Below are 12,417 nucleotides of genomic sequence, written 5' to 3' on the forward strand. Positions count from 1 at the left end.
GTAAGATCGTGCCGAATTATCACAATGAAATCTAAATTATCTATTAAATAAAGTGCAGGTATGCACTGAATAATAATAAAGTCCTGTCTGTCACATTTCATTGAAGATTGTGAGTATTAGTTACATTCGGGAGGTAGGCCGCGCCATAGCACAAGCGGTTAGTCGCTGGCTTCCCACCACGGCGGCCCGGGTTCGATCCCGGGTCTGACCAAGTTGGATTTGTGGTGGACAAAGTGGCGCTGGGGCTCTCCGAGTACTTCGGTTTCCCCTGCCAATCTTCATTCCACCAATTGCTCCACAATCACCCTCACCTATCATCTGGGTCTGGTACATTAGGCCAGAAGTGGCCGCAGTACAAGGGACTTAGTCCCATCCCACTAGCAATAATAAAAAGGCAGGTAAACTTTACCAACTTTGTCATTTGAACAATAAACACCAGTATTAGAAACAGTACGTAATATCTCTTTCTTAATAACGATTTTGGAACTGTACGTGGAACAGCTCTATCTCGGAAACCTTTCGGAATACAACACATGTACATATATAATTTTTTGCTTAGCATGACCAATAATATGACCTCCCAGAATATTGACCCTTTCTCCTGGGACGCTGTATAGTGGTTGAAATTTTGAAGAATGAACAGCTCTCAAATTAAATTTAGCTCGTGTAATTAAGGGAAATATTGCGTCCAGAATGGCCGTAGCTGCCGTAGATATTGGTAGTAGTACGGCATAAATTTCTTAATCTCGTTGCGTGTTCTCTGTTAGGTCCGCGATGTGAGATAGGAAGCAGAACAGTTACATTTCTATCCATATTCAGAATATTGTCGTAATAAAGTAGCTTCTGTACAGTTATACTTCAGGAAACCCAGGGCGAAGAACAAATGATTTCATTAATTTGGACTCACCATGATTGAGATACTTAACAGACTGAGCCAGTAATTTTATGTGTTGTATTTTATGGGTGTGAAACTTGGTCCGCCATATAAGAGATGAACAGAAACTGAGTGTTTGAGAATACGGAGCTGAGGGGGGGGGGGGTTATTGGGTGAGGGAGAAGTTGCACAGAGAGGAGTTTGGCAACCTGTGGCCCTCGCCAGTTATTAGAAGGACGTTAAGTCTGAGGATCAGACTGTGGCGTCTGAAGAATATTATCTTTCGAAATGTGACGCCGTATAGTCAGGTAGAGTTCACAGACGTTTTCCCCAATCTTCAGGGTTGAATAGTAAGCCATGCAAGCAGCAAGTAGTGCCCCCTGCTTGCTGCTCGCTTGCTTCCCTTACTCCTCGACCCTGAAGATGGAGGCAATATGCTATTCAGAAACGTCGGTGAATTCTACTCAGCTGCACGGCATCGCATCCCATAAGATAGTATTGTTCATTATTAAGATGAGATCAGTATGGATTAGATTGGCTGGGCGTGTAGAATGCATGGGAGAGATCAGAAATACATACAGAATTTTGATCGGAAAGCCTGAAGGGAAGATATCGCTTCAGATAATTTGGTTTGAATTGTAGGATAATATTAAAACTGATCTTAACGAAATAGTGTTTGAATGTGTAGACTCAATTTATTAGGCTTAGGATAGGGCCCAATAGTGTGAACTTTTGTGGTTACTGTAATGAACCTACTGTTTTCAGAATTGATGGGGAACTTATGATTAGCTGAGCGACTATTAGTTTCTCAAGAAGAGTTCTGATTTTCTAAGATTTTTCTGGTTTGTTGGTTTAGTCAAATCCCGAAAGCAAACCCTCCTTATCCCCGGAACAGGGAGTTGTGTTAGAGTGACACAGGACCCTCTGGCGCGGCCCACATGTACGTTATATTCCCTGAAAAGTTGCCAGCTTGTCTCCATTGGGTCTTTCCCATTGTGCTCGTCCCCCATTATTTATTTTCCCATTTGGGAACATGCTACTGGTTCTCGAAGCGAGTGCCAAGTTAATGTTTTTGGCATTGGAACAGTTCCTGACACAGTGGCGATAAGGCGGAACATTGTGGCATTTTCATAGAAACTTACTCGTACGCAAGCCTATTGTTCTTAAATGAAAACAGTTGTCTCTCTCAAGGCGCCCTACTCTTACCCCGTAACGTCTAAGATTATAACCTCTGACACGCTAACAGTGGAAAACCTCGTGAGTCTGTTCCCTTGAATAAGCTGCTCTGCTTACAGAGGTTACAGTTATCTGGCCGTGAAATCATTTCCTGTAAGACGTGTGGCTTCTGTCGTAAAACGCATAACTTCTCTTGTCAGTGCACACAGCACAGTAGCATAGTCTGCTTGTGGTTTAGCTAAGAACTCACACTAACCTGATACTGCAGCCATATACATGGCCCTCTTGTCTCCTGTGTTGCTCCGTTCATACAGTCACATGTTTCCCTGTATCAAGAAATGTGGTACTCCTTAGGGTCCCAATGCTTGTAAGCCTTGTGATTGAATTAGCGGGTTGCAAGCTCTGCAGATTAACCGACATTAACTTTCTGATGGCTGAATTCATTTAAACAATATACAAACCACATCCACGAGCCGCGATAGTAGCGACTGACTACGGGCTGGACGACTGAGGGGTCGGAGTTCGAATCCCTGAAGGATCAAGAATTTTCTCTTCTCCACGTTGTCCAGACCGGCTCTGGGGCCCACCTAGCCGCCTATACACTGGGTACCGGGGCTCTTTTCTCGGGGGTAAAGCGGCAGGGGCGTGAAGCTGACTACTCACCTTCCACTACCCAGTACGCCTTCATGGCATACTGTTTAATTAGTTAAGCACAGGGACAATTTTACCTTTTAGAGACCACATTCAACCCGCACCTCACAGGAAACACTATCTCCATAATAACGACATATTACTTAATTTTTTAGGAAAATAATCGCTGTTTATTGTGAGAATCATATGAAGCACGAAAACACAATCTGTGGAAAAAATGCAGAGTTTTTAACGTTAAACCAGGTGGAACATAATTATACTGATCCGTCCGAAACGTCGTTAAGTATTTACTAATATTCCGCATAATGTCACCTGCCAGTCTCTGTTTTAGACCGGTTTGTGTTTTATTTATAATTTGTTCCAAATATAAACATGACGAATTAAAACTAGTGGACTGCTCCAGGAACCTGAAAGGCACACGCGGAGGCCTACCGCGTCCGTCTCAGGGACAAGCAGACTCGCCTTCCTCTGACGAAATTTGTATACACATTACTCGTCTCTTCAGAGCGTGCTACATATCCGACCCACAAGCCCACCTCTGTATGTGTGTGTGTGTCATAAATGCAATCCTCATTCGATATGGGACTCCAAGGCCGCCTTTGTGTCTGAGCCAATTGATTTGTGTTAAGACCACACGCGACTTGTATTGTCGCTGCCAGCCAGACGGCGACGCTAGCTGGCTGAATTAAGTCACGCTACAGGACCCCGGAATCTGTCCGGCCGGGTGTATCGAAACTGTCCTCACTCAGCTCGTGTCAGCAGTTCCTGCCAGACGTTTAACCATTAGAAATTTCAACACGACGATGGCAAGAGAGAGAGAGAAAGAAAATTTGGAGACAGTGAGCGCAAAAGACACTACATTTTAAGGGGGGGCCGGAGAACAAGTTTCCTCCTCTGAAGGTTCCAAGGTAATTTACGTTAGAGAAAAGGTAAATCGCTGGAAAGTAAAGAAGGTAAAGGGGTAAGAAGTTGGATGTGTTTTGAGCAGACGAAAGAAGTTGAGCTGTGGTTTTATTGAGTATGATCGGAATTTTGATATGATCCAATGCACCCATCCCGACATTAATATCAAAATTCTGAAACCTGATATTAATCTAAATAATATATAAGAATTCAGTCCGTACCTCAGAGGAAATACATTACGTCTCCGCTACAAAGCCCAACCGGTTAATGCTGTTTAGGGAAATAATCGCTGTTTGTTGTGAGAATCATACGGAACACACAAATACAATAAATACAATCTGTGGGCAGGATGCAGACATCTTAAATGTTGCCGTAAATGGTACGTAGGTTACTATTGCGCGCTCAGGAGTTAAAGGTCGTGGGGTGCTTGACGCCTTCTGTAAAAATCTGACACTTTGGCCCTTCCACGACGCCATGCCCGATGCGTCTCCCAGCAGCGTCTGTGTGTGTGTGGAGGGGGGGGGGGAGCCGAACCATCCGTCAATGGGTCAGTGAGACCCTTGGTGCGTCGCGTATGAATAGCGACGACCTGTCGATCCGTAATTGAATGAGCCAGTTACCGAACAGTGTAGATCTGCTCGGACAGTTCGGTGGATCTGTACCATCGGGGCAGAGTGTGTTACGTGCAGTCAACTGTTTCTTGGTACAGACCGAAGGACCTTCATGTGTTATGGGGCCCGGCCATCGCTTTGTGTCACATTCATTGCCCGGGGGAACTCTAAAGGCGTGAACAATAGAGTTAACTGATATCACCTGAAGTTAGGGCACCTTAGCAAACAGCATCTGATGTAGATATCTGTCATGTGTATGCCCGACAGGATTCAACTAAATTCGGTATATGTACCAGCAGACGTCTGAAGGAATGAGAATTGCTGCCCAGTGGGAAGTGACCCCGTATAGTCTGATAAATTTTCCTGGGTTATTTCAAGGCGATGTCTGTAGCTAGATTAAGTAGCATCGTATGCATGTTCAATGAATGATTTGCAAGTAAACGATCATAGCCAAACCGATGTACTCGTACGATCCCAGTGTTTACAAGAAGGAACTGACGAAAACCACAAAACCCCTGAGTATAACCGGTGTCCCGGCAGAGGTTCAGACTCAGTACCTCCGGAATATGAGACTAGAGAGCTACCAGTACGCCAGTCTATTCGGTGGTAGTTTATCACTAACGATTCAGAGGAAGCTGCTGCCTCCATCTTCAGAGTAGAAGTGAAGTTAGGGGCCCTGAACACGGACCTCTCTTTTCCTATGTCCGTGACATTATTTTCAACGCTTGACTTACTCTTCTACACTGAAGATGGTGATAACACGGTAATCTGAAGCATTGGTGACAGTCAACCAGACTACACGGCGTCACATACCAGAAGACAGTATTCTTCATAGTTAGTCACCGTGAGAATCTGAAGTCTCACCAGTCTGAAACTTCGCAATGATAGAAGGTGTGGGATATGACGCCGTGTAGACCGGTAGGTGTTGATTGACGTTTCAGGTGACAGACCTGTTTGTATGGTTCTGGCATAGGCACCAGTTCTTCTCATATTAAGTAATTTAAAATTATCTTCCTCAATGAGTTCGGAAGTTTCGTGAAGAATTACGTTCTTATGTTCTGTGTTCTGACACCGTGTGATCTGGTACTTGAGTAGCAGCGCTTCGGAGGAAGATCCCGCCTCCTTCCACCCAGACTACTGAGGAAGATTCGGTGTCTGGTTCCCTGTCGGTTGGAAAATCTTCACGAGGCCGCCACTGCCACGACCGTGATGAGTGATGCGCTGCGCCATGGAGTCCTGCAATTTGTCTGCCGTGCGTGTTACGCTGTGTGCCGTCAGCACACGCATACCCCTCGCGTGGCCCGCCCTCCCTCATCTGTGCAACCCGATGGCTTATCACCGCATTCACAACAGCCCGCCACTGGACACTGTTCTGGTCCAGTTTAATCCAGTCCACACCCTCCCATTCAATTTCTTTAACATTAAATTTATTGTTATCCACCCATCTAAGCCTAGGTCATGAAAGTGTCCTCTCTGACTGATGTTTTGTCCACTTATCTTATTTATTCATGCGTTCTACCTGCGTCACCCATCTTATCCTCATTGACTTGATCATCCTAATTACAGGTCTTTTTAGTGAAGTTCCTTATCGTGCAGTTCCCCCCTCTCAGGCCCACATATTGCCCTCAGGGCAGGGTGACAAATCAAGTTTTGCGCTACATACAGTGAAGTGCAAACAAACGGAAGAGTCCGGCTGGCGCCTTGCTCCTGTTTTGCATTCAGCGAAGAAACGCGAAGTTCTTCCTGTGTTTTATTAAGCACCAAACTTTGAAGAAGTATGGGGGAGTGGAGGTATATGTCCACACATTCTTAACCTCCGCAATAGGGGGAGGTGAGTGGTCAGCTTAAGGACCTGACCGCTAGGGATAGGAGGCTGGCTGGGGACGATGCAGAAGAGAAAAATATCTGCTGTTGTCGGGAACCGAAACCCGATTCTCACGTTTTCGTGGCCGTAGTGTAATTACGCTGGTGACGTAGCTGTTGCGCCCCTCACCCCTCGGTGTGACGGCGCGAGTGCGGCTACTTAACAGAATAGGCCGGCCTCAAGTCCCTTAGCACAGAAGTCGCGACCCTTCTGCCGGCGTGTGACCCCAGCGTCTCCTGTGGAGGCTTCCACTTGTTCACAGAGCCTTATTGAGGCTTTTGAAAAAGTAACATTCACTTGTCCCTATGTCCAAGCACCATCCCGTGCAAACACATGACAGGAGTTGTCATTAAGATCTTTAAGGTCGTGAAGCTGAGCCCTTTGAAGAAGCTAATAGTCGCTCAGTTGGGCGCGATATTTCTCGCGTATTATTAAACATGAAGGTTCATTCCGTGTTCACAAGAGCTCACCACTGGTCCTTATCCTGAGCCAGATGAATCCAGTCTATACCGTCAGAACATAGCAGTTGGAACTCTGGAGAAAGTGCAAGAAGATTTTATTCCTAGAAGAGTCTAGAAACTGCGTGAATATATGACCGTAGGGGTGAATAATCCGATTTTACGAAATCCCTAGTTCGGAATTGTGCATATCGCCTGTTGTTCGTAATTGTCGGTTAATTACTCTTATATGTATGTTATGCTGACAGGTTTCTCATGGTTTTCCTCCGTCCCTGAAGGCAAATGCCAGGACAGTACCTTGATTAGTCCATGACCGCTTCCTTCTGGATCCTTTTCAGTTGGTAACTTAGCTGCCATCCCACATTCTGACGTATAGCATTTGCTAGCGACAGCGCTGGAAAGGAACCCACAGACAAAGGAACTAGTGACAGATGGACAAAGTACTTGGCGTGCAAGATGGCTCGGTTGGCCAACCTCATGTAACTTGTTCCGTTACCATCTCGCGTGTTCAGAGAACAGCAGTTGTCCCGACAAATGTTTATACAGCGCTATTCTCGGTGATGGACCGTCATTAATATTAAGCGAGATGTTTTCTTCATCCTGCCGGTAGGTTGCGCTGCATTCCTTTGCAGTCATTTCTCAGCTGTTTTAATGACGTCATCGATCACCCTGATTGCAGACGCTGCCGATGTCGACTGCGTCTAGCGGCCATTAGATGTAACAGACTCATTTCCCTTTCAAACAGGATACGATGCGGCGTCCACATTGTCTCTGAATTATTATTTTTCTCATTCGTGTTTTGTTATGGGCTTCGTCATTTCTTCAGCTCAAAGTCCCATATATCTGTTGTGATGCCGTTGCTTAGATATTGACTTAACTGAATAGTAATGACATCCCTACTTATATTTGTTTGAAGAGTATTAATATTTCATACGGCGTTTGGCTGAGCGATGCTGCGATCGTACAGAGCAGGTTGGCGAAGCGGTAAAGCTTAAGACTCATTTCATGAGATCTACCCTTCGAATCTGGGCCGGGTCTCCAGCTGCCCTGACTGAGGTTGTCATGGGTTTCTACAGGATCCTTCGGGAAAACAGGGATAATATCTCGATTTGGCTACGACCACTTCTTTCCAAATCCACTCTAATTACGTATCAATAATCTTATCGGTGCTGTATTGTTTAGATACGGACAGCGTCGTAAAACAAACGACAGCAAAAATACGAGGGTGTCAGAAATTATCCGCACTTTGATCACTAGTAACTACTGATGAATAATGGGAAGAGTTTGGATTTTATGGAAGTGGTCGTAACTTACTTTTAGATACTGTCCCAATTCCTGAGTTAAAGAACCAAGGGAATCTTAACAGGAAGTCCATTATCAAGGCCAAGAATCAAATAAACCCTGCTCACACTTTTCAATAAAAAAATCGAGTAAATCTATAAAAGACAATAAAGTGAAAACAATAAGCTGCTCTCAGTTTCTAATAAAGCAACGAAAAGTTTGTTTTAATTGAAATAAATATTTGAAGCCTGATATTTTAACAATTCAGTTCCTACCTCACAGGAAACATTGCGCCTCCGTCAACGAAAGCCAGTCAGTTCATGCTTGGAACTAATCCGTGTTTATTGTTCCCATGGCTGTGAATATCAAAATAACTGTATTTTTGGGTGTAACATTGAAGATGGAAGCAGCATTTCAGGGCACTGCATCCAAGACGACAGTAATTTTCAACACTTCATCATTATGAGAATCATACGAAACATACAAATGCATGTGGTACATGTAGTTACCATTGTGCTTTAAGGACTTAAGAGCAATTATATTCTCCCCTATGATCCGTTACGTTGGGTCGCGGTGATGGTCTTCCCACCGCGGCCCACAATCCTCAGTCGGATAACATTTGATTCAGGGTTAGTGAAGTGAGAGCAGCAGGTAGTAATCGGTTGTGGACACAGAGCCTCCGCTTCCACTTTACGAGATGAGGGCCTGTGCGGACCGCTTCAGGGATGCCCAGTTTTATAAATCGCCCCCCCCCAAAGGCATTCGTTGCTGTATGTGCCACATGATGTGACATTAGGAACGTCTTTGTGTTCCGTATGATTCTCACAATAAACAGCGATTATTTCACTAAACAGCATTAACCGGTTGGGCTTTGTAGCGGAGACGTATTGTGTTTCCTGTGAGGTAGGGACTGAATTTATATATACGGCATTCTGCCCGCACAGTGTATTTATGTGTTCCGTATGGTTCTCATAGTGAACAGAGATTATTTCCCTAAACAGCATTAACCCGCTGGCCTTTGTAGCGGAGCCGTAATATGTTTCCTGTAAGGTACGAACTGGATTTATATATACTGCATTCTGCCCACACAGTGTATTTATGTGTTCCGTATGGTTCTCACAATAAACAGCGATTATTTCCCTAAACAGCATTAACTGGTTTGGGTCTGTAATGGAGACATAACGTGTTTCCTGTGAGGTACGGACTGAATTTATATATACTGCATTCTGCCCCCACAGTGTATTTGTATGTTCCGTATGGTTCTCGCAATAAACAGCGACTGTTTCCCTAAACAACATTAACAGGTTGGGCTTTGTAGCGGAGACGTAATGTGTTTCTAGTGAGGTTCGAACTGAATTTATATATACTGAGTTCTGCTCACACAGTGTATTTGTGTTTCATGTGGTTCTCACAATAAACAGCATTAAGTGGTTGGGCTTTGTAGCCGTGAAGTAATGTGTTTTCTCTGAGGTACGAATTGAATGTTTTAAGTATAATTTATCAGATTTGATACAGCAGGGGCACACGGTAATGTAGTTGGTTGAGGGACTGTGCTACAACCCTGAAGGTCGCGGGTTCGATTCCCGACGATTTCATTGAATTTTTAAAATTACCTAATCCTTCCAGCCGCACTATGGCCCCAGGGTCAACTCAGCTTATAATAGAAATGAGTATCAGGAATATTCTTGGGGGTAAAAGGTGGCCGGTTCATAAGGTTAACGTCACCGCCATCTGCGAGTCGATTGTCTAGATAATGTGGGAGCCTCGACGTCTCACAAACCTATGGGCCTGTACGGCTTGTTAAGGGAAAGTTTTTGTTTACTTAGCTTAACTTCTTTACTGTGTATCGAACGAAGTTCCGGGTCACAGATTAAGTCAGAAAGTTAGGAGAGCGAGGTTGTGAAAATGTGCTCTCTGGACACCTTGGGGGAACAATAGATGCGTATGGAGCAGCTGCAGAATGAGGAGTTGAGAGAAAGCCCGGTCCAGTGTCACTTCGTCCATTATGGGTGCCATATTAGATCACCCGGGCGGGCCTCCGCATAAGTAGCAAGTGTATTCGTCTGAACAGTAGAAGGGGAGAGGAGGTGTTCGTTTCATTTGCGACTTTGTGCCAACTCGTGGAGGTCGTGCAGCTCCCAGCGGGATGCTTGGCAGGGGTGACAGTGCAGACACCACAGATGGCTGCTATGAGATCAACAGAAGTCCAGTCGTGACAGCTGGACCAGGATCACTATCAGGACACGCGTGAACTCTGCACTAACCGGCTCAACGAGATAAGTAGCGAGGAACGCCTCATACAGCGCGTGGAGGTACACTCCATCTGCTGTGGGAACGAGGGCGCGTCATCGTCTCTTGGTGACGTACAATGACGTATACCAGTACATCATCTAACATTCTTCCGGCATACAGACTTTGGCGGGAATTTCCTTTCGTAAGGTTGCCTGCACGAGGTATGACGTTCTCCGGTTTGCAAATGGATGGATTTCATTTGTGCCGTGCAGAATGTTGTCGTAACGAACCGGCACGTTGCAGTGAAGCCGGATGTATAGCCCGAACTGGGAAAACTAGAGACTTGTAAAGTACTTCGGTGAAGAATCCACTTTCGAGGTCTGGGCATGAATGGGAGGATACTTCTGTGACGTGTAGACCCATTGTCAAGCAACAGCTATGCAAACAGGTAACAGTACAACTACCGTTGCTAGGGAACAGCTTTGTGGAGACCATCCTATCTATTCGTCAGAGAGAATATTACATAAAGCCTATTACCGAAAGGGTTCAATTAAAAACAAAAATCTTTGGTCATGAGTCTCGAGGAGCTTGACTCCAACACGACCTGACTGGCGGTAAACAGCCAGTCGCAAAGCACGTATAACTTTGACAATGACTTTGACTTATGGTTGAGTCAGTCGAGAGTTGAAGTCGTGAGAAGTGAGAAGAAGCTGATAGCTGAGGCCGTGGAGAGTTCGGGAACCCAGAGGAAGGGGAACGTACGTAGTTGGAAGTCGCTACCAAGCAACGGCTAGTGAAGAAGACTTTATGTGTGCTGTAGTTACAGTGATATTTGTAGTGTGTAACTCAGTGAGACTGTCGTAGTTACGAATGTAAGTGTCCAGTAAATCCGATTACCAATTCAAACTTCGTCTCTAGTCACACTCAATCACGTGACAATATTAAAATACTCGTATATTCTCAAGAAATAAGATATTCAGCTGTGGAATGTTCCATCTTGAGATAGGGTAGAGTGTCAGCCTGTTCTGAACGCTGTACCACGTCTGTGATATTCTTAAAGACCCTGTATATGTTGATCAGCTATCAATTTCTTTATTAATACTTTGCTGTATAGAGTTAATAAGGAGTATAAATTATAAATTCTGTGGTTCTACGTCATCTTTCTAATCCTTACATGATTATTCTGCATCAACTGCTTATGTTTGTGTTGTTGGTTGTGAATTGTGGGAAGGGTAGAAGTAAACACGACCCAGCGTAATTCTGTTACACACAGGGCAACCAGGTCTCGAACAGCTGTTCTCTGAGCTGGAAGTAATTTTGGAACAACTGAATCTCCGGGCAATATTCATTCCCAGCCAGGACAGACATCTACAACAGGAGTTTGCGGTACAACCCCTGAGCTGTTATGCAGCCAGACAGACTAGTAATCCCAGTAATGGCCTAGCCGGATTGCCCCTCACTCCCCGAGCGTAAACGCGCTGACAGTGATACTGTTTCCTGGCTGCTGGCAGGACACTGCAATGAAAACACGTTGAGACAGTATTTCACGAATTTTATTTAATATCAGCTAGCCGTGTTACACTGCAATGTAAATGAAGTTACGGCTCTTGTACGGCTTCCAGCCACCGCTGCGTCCGTCCTCGCGTTCGTAACAGTTCTCTGGCTCGAACGGATTCACTTGTGAATTGTTGAAGCAACTGCTGGCTGAACAACGTCTGATTGATGACATTTTGAAAAGAATTACAATATACAAGAAAGAGTACCCGTTCTTCGCCCGGGATATGGTTGTTTTCATTTATCAATGTCACAATATAATATGGCATGCAGATCCATTGCTGGGCAACGACCGCGACATAAGGAAACTATACAACAGCCACAAATAATCTAACGGTTCCGCAAACAAGCACAAGAGAATACAGCAATAATGGAAGAGACGCTTTCTATGCAGTCCGTGTCAAAATGTTATAACTAGGACCAGTTAACAATTGTGGTTAGTTAGAGAACTGCTGGAATTCAGTCCTTGGGAACTGTTGACGTTAGAAGCTGGTAGCTGAGGCCGGGGCAGTTCGCGAACGCAGAGGAAGTGGAACGAGCACCGTTGGAAGCCGCTACCAAGAAACGGAAATGAAGACCTGACTGCGGACACTAGTGTGTGTGTGTGTAATGTTGAATTGTAAAGTGAAGTCACCTGCTGTGTCAAAGTGTGCAATAAATGGAGTTATCGATCCAAAACCCGTCTATAGCGACACTCAGTCACGTGACAATATAATACCTAAGACTGAGGGGAAGGGACTTGCACTGAAATTCAGGAACTGAAGCATTCTCATATAATTAACAAAGAAAGATTGGAACAAGGATTCGAATGGC

At 44.9% G+C, this 12,417-nt stretch overlaps 1 protein-coding gene across 6 annotated transcripts in view; it reads left to right on the forward strand.

Annotated features, from left to right (window-relative positions):
- The window catches only part of LOC111872245 (Kv channel-interacting protein 2), a 324,290-nt gene that overhangs the window by 178,153 nt on the left and 133,720 nt on the right, over positions 1–12,417 (forward strand). The gene's annotated exons all lie outside the window — the stretch shown is intronic.

Source organism: Cryptotermes secundus, unplaced genomic scaffold (genome assembly GCF_002891405.2).
Source record: "Cryptotermes secundus unplaced genomic scaffold, Csec_1.0 scaffold860, whole genome shotgun sequence".
Taxonomy (NCBI): domain Eukaryota; kingdom Metazoa; phylum Arthropoda; class Insecta; order Blattodea; family Kalotermitidae; genus Cryptotermes; species Cryptotermes secundus.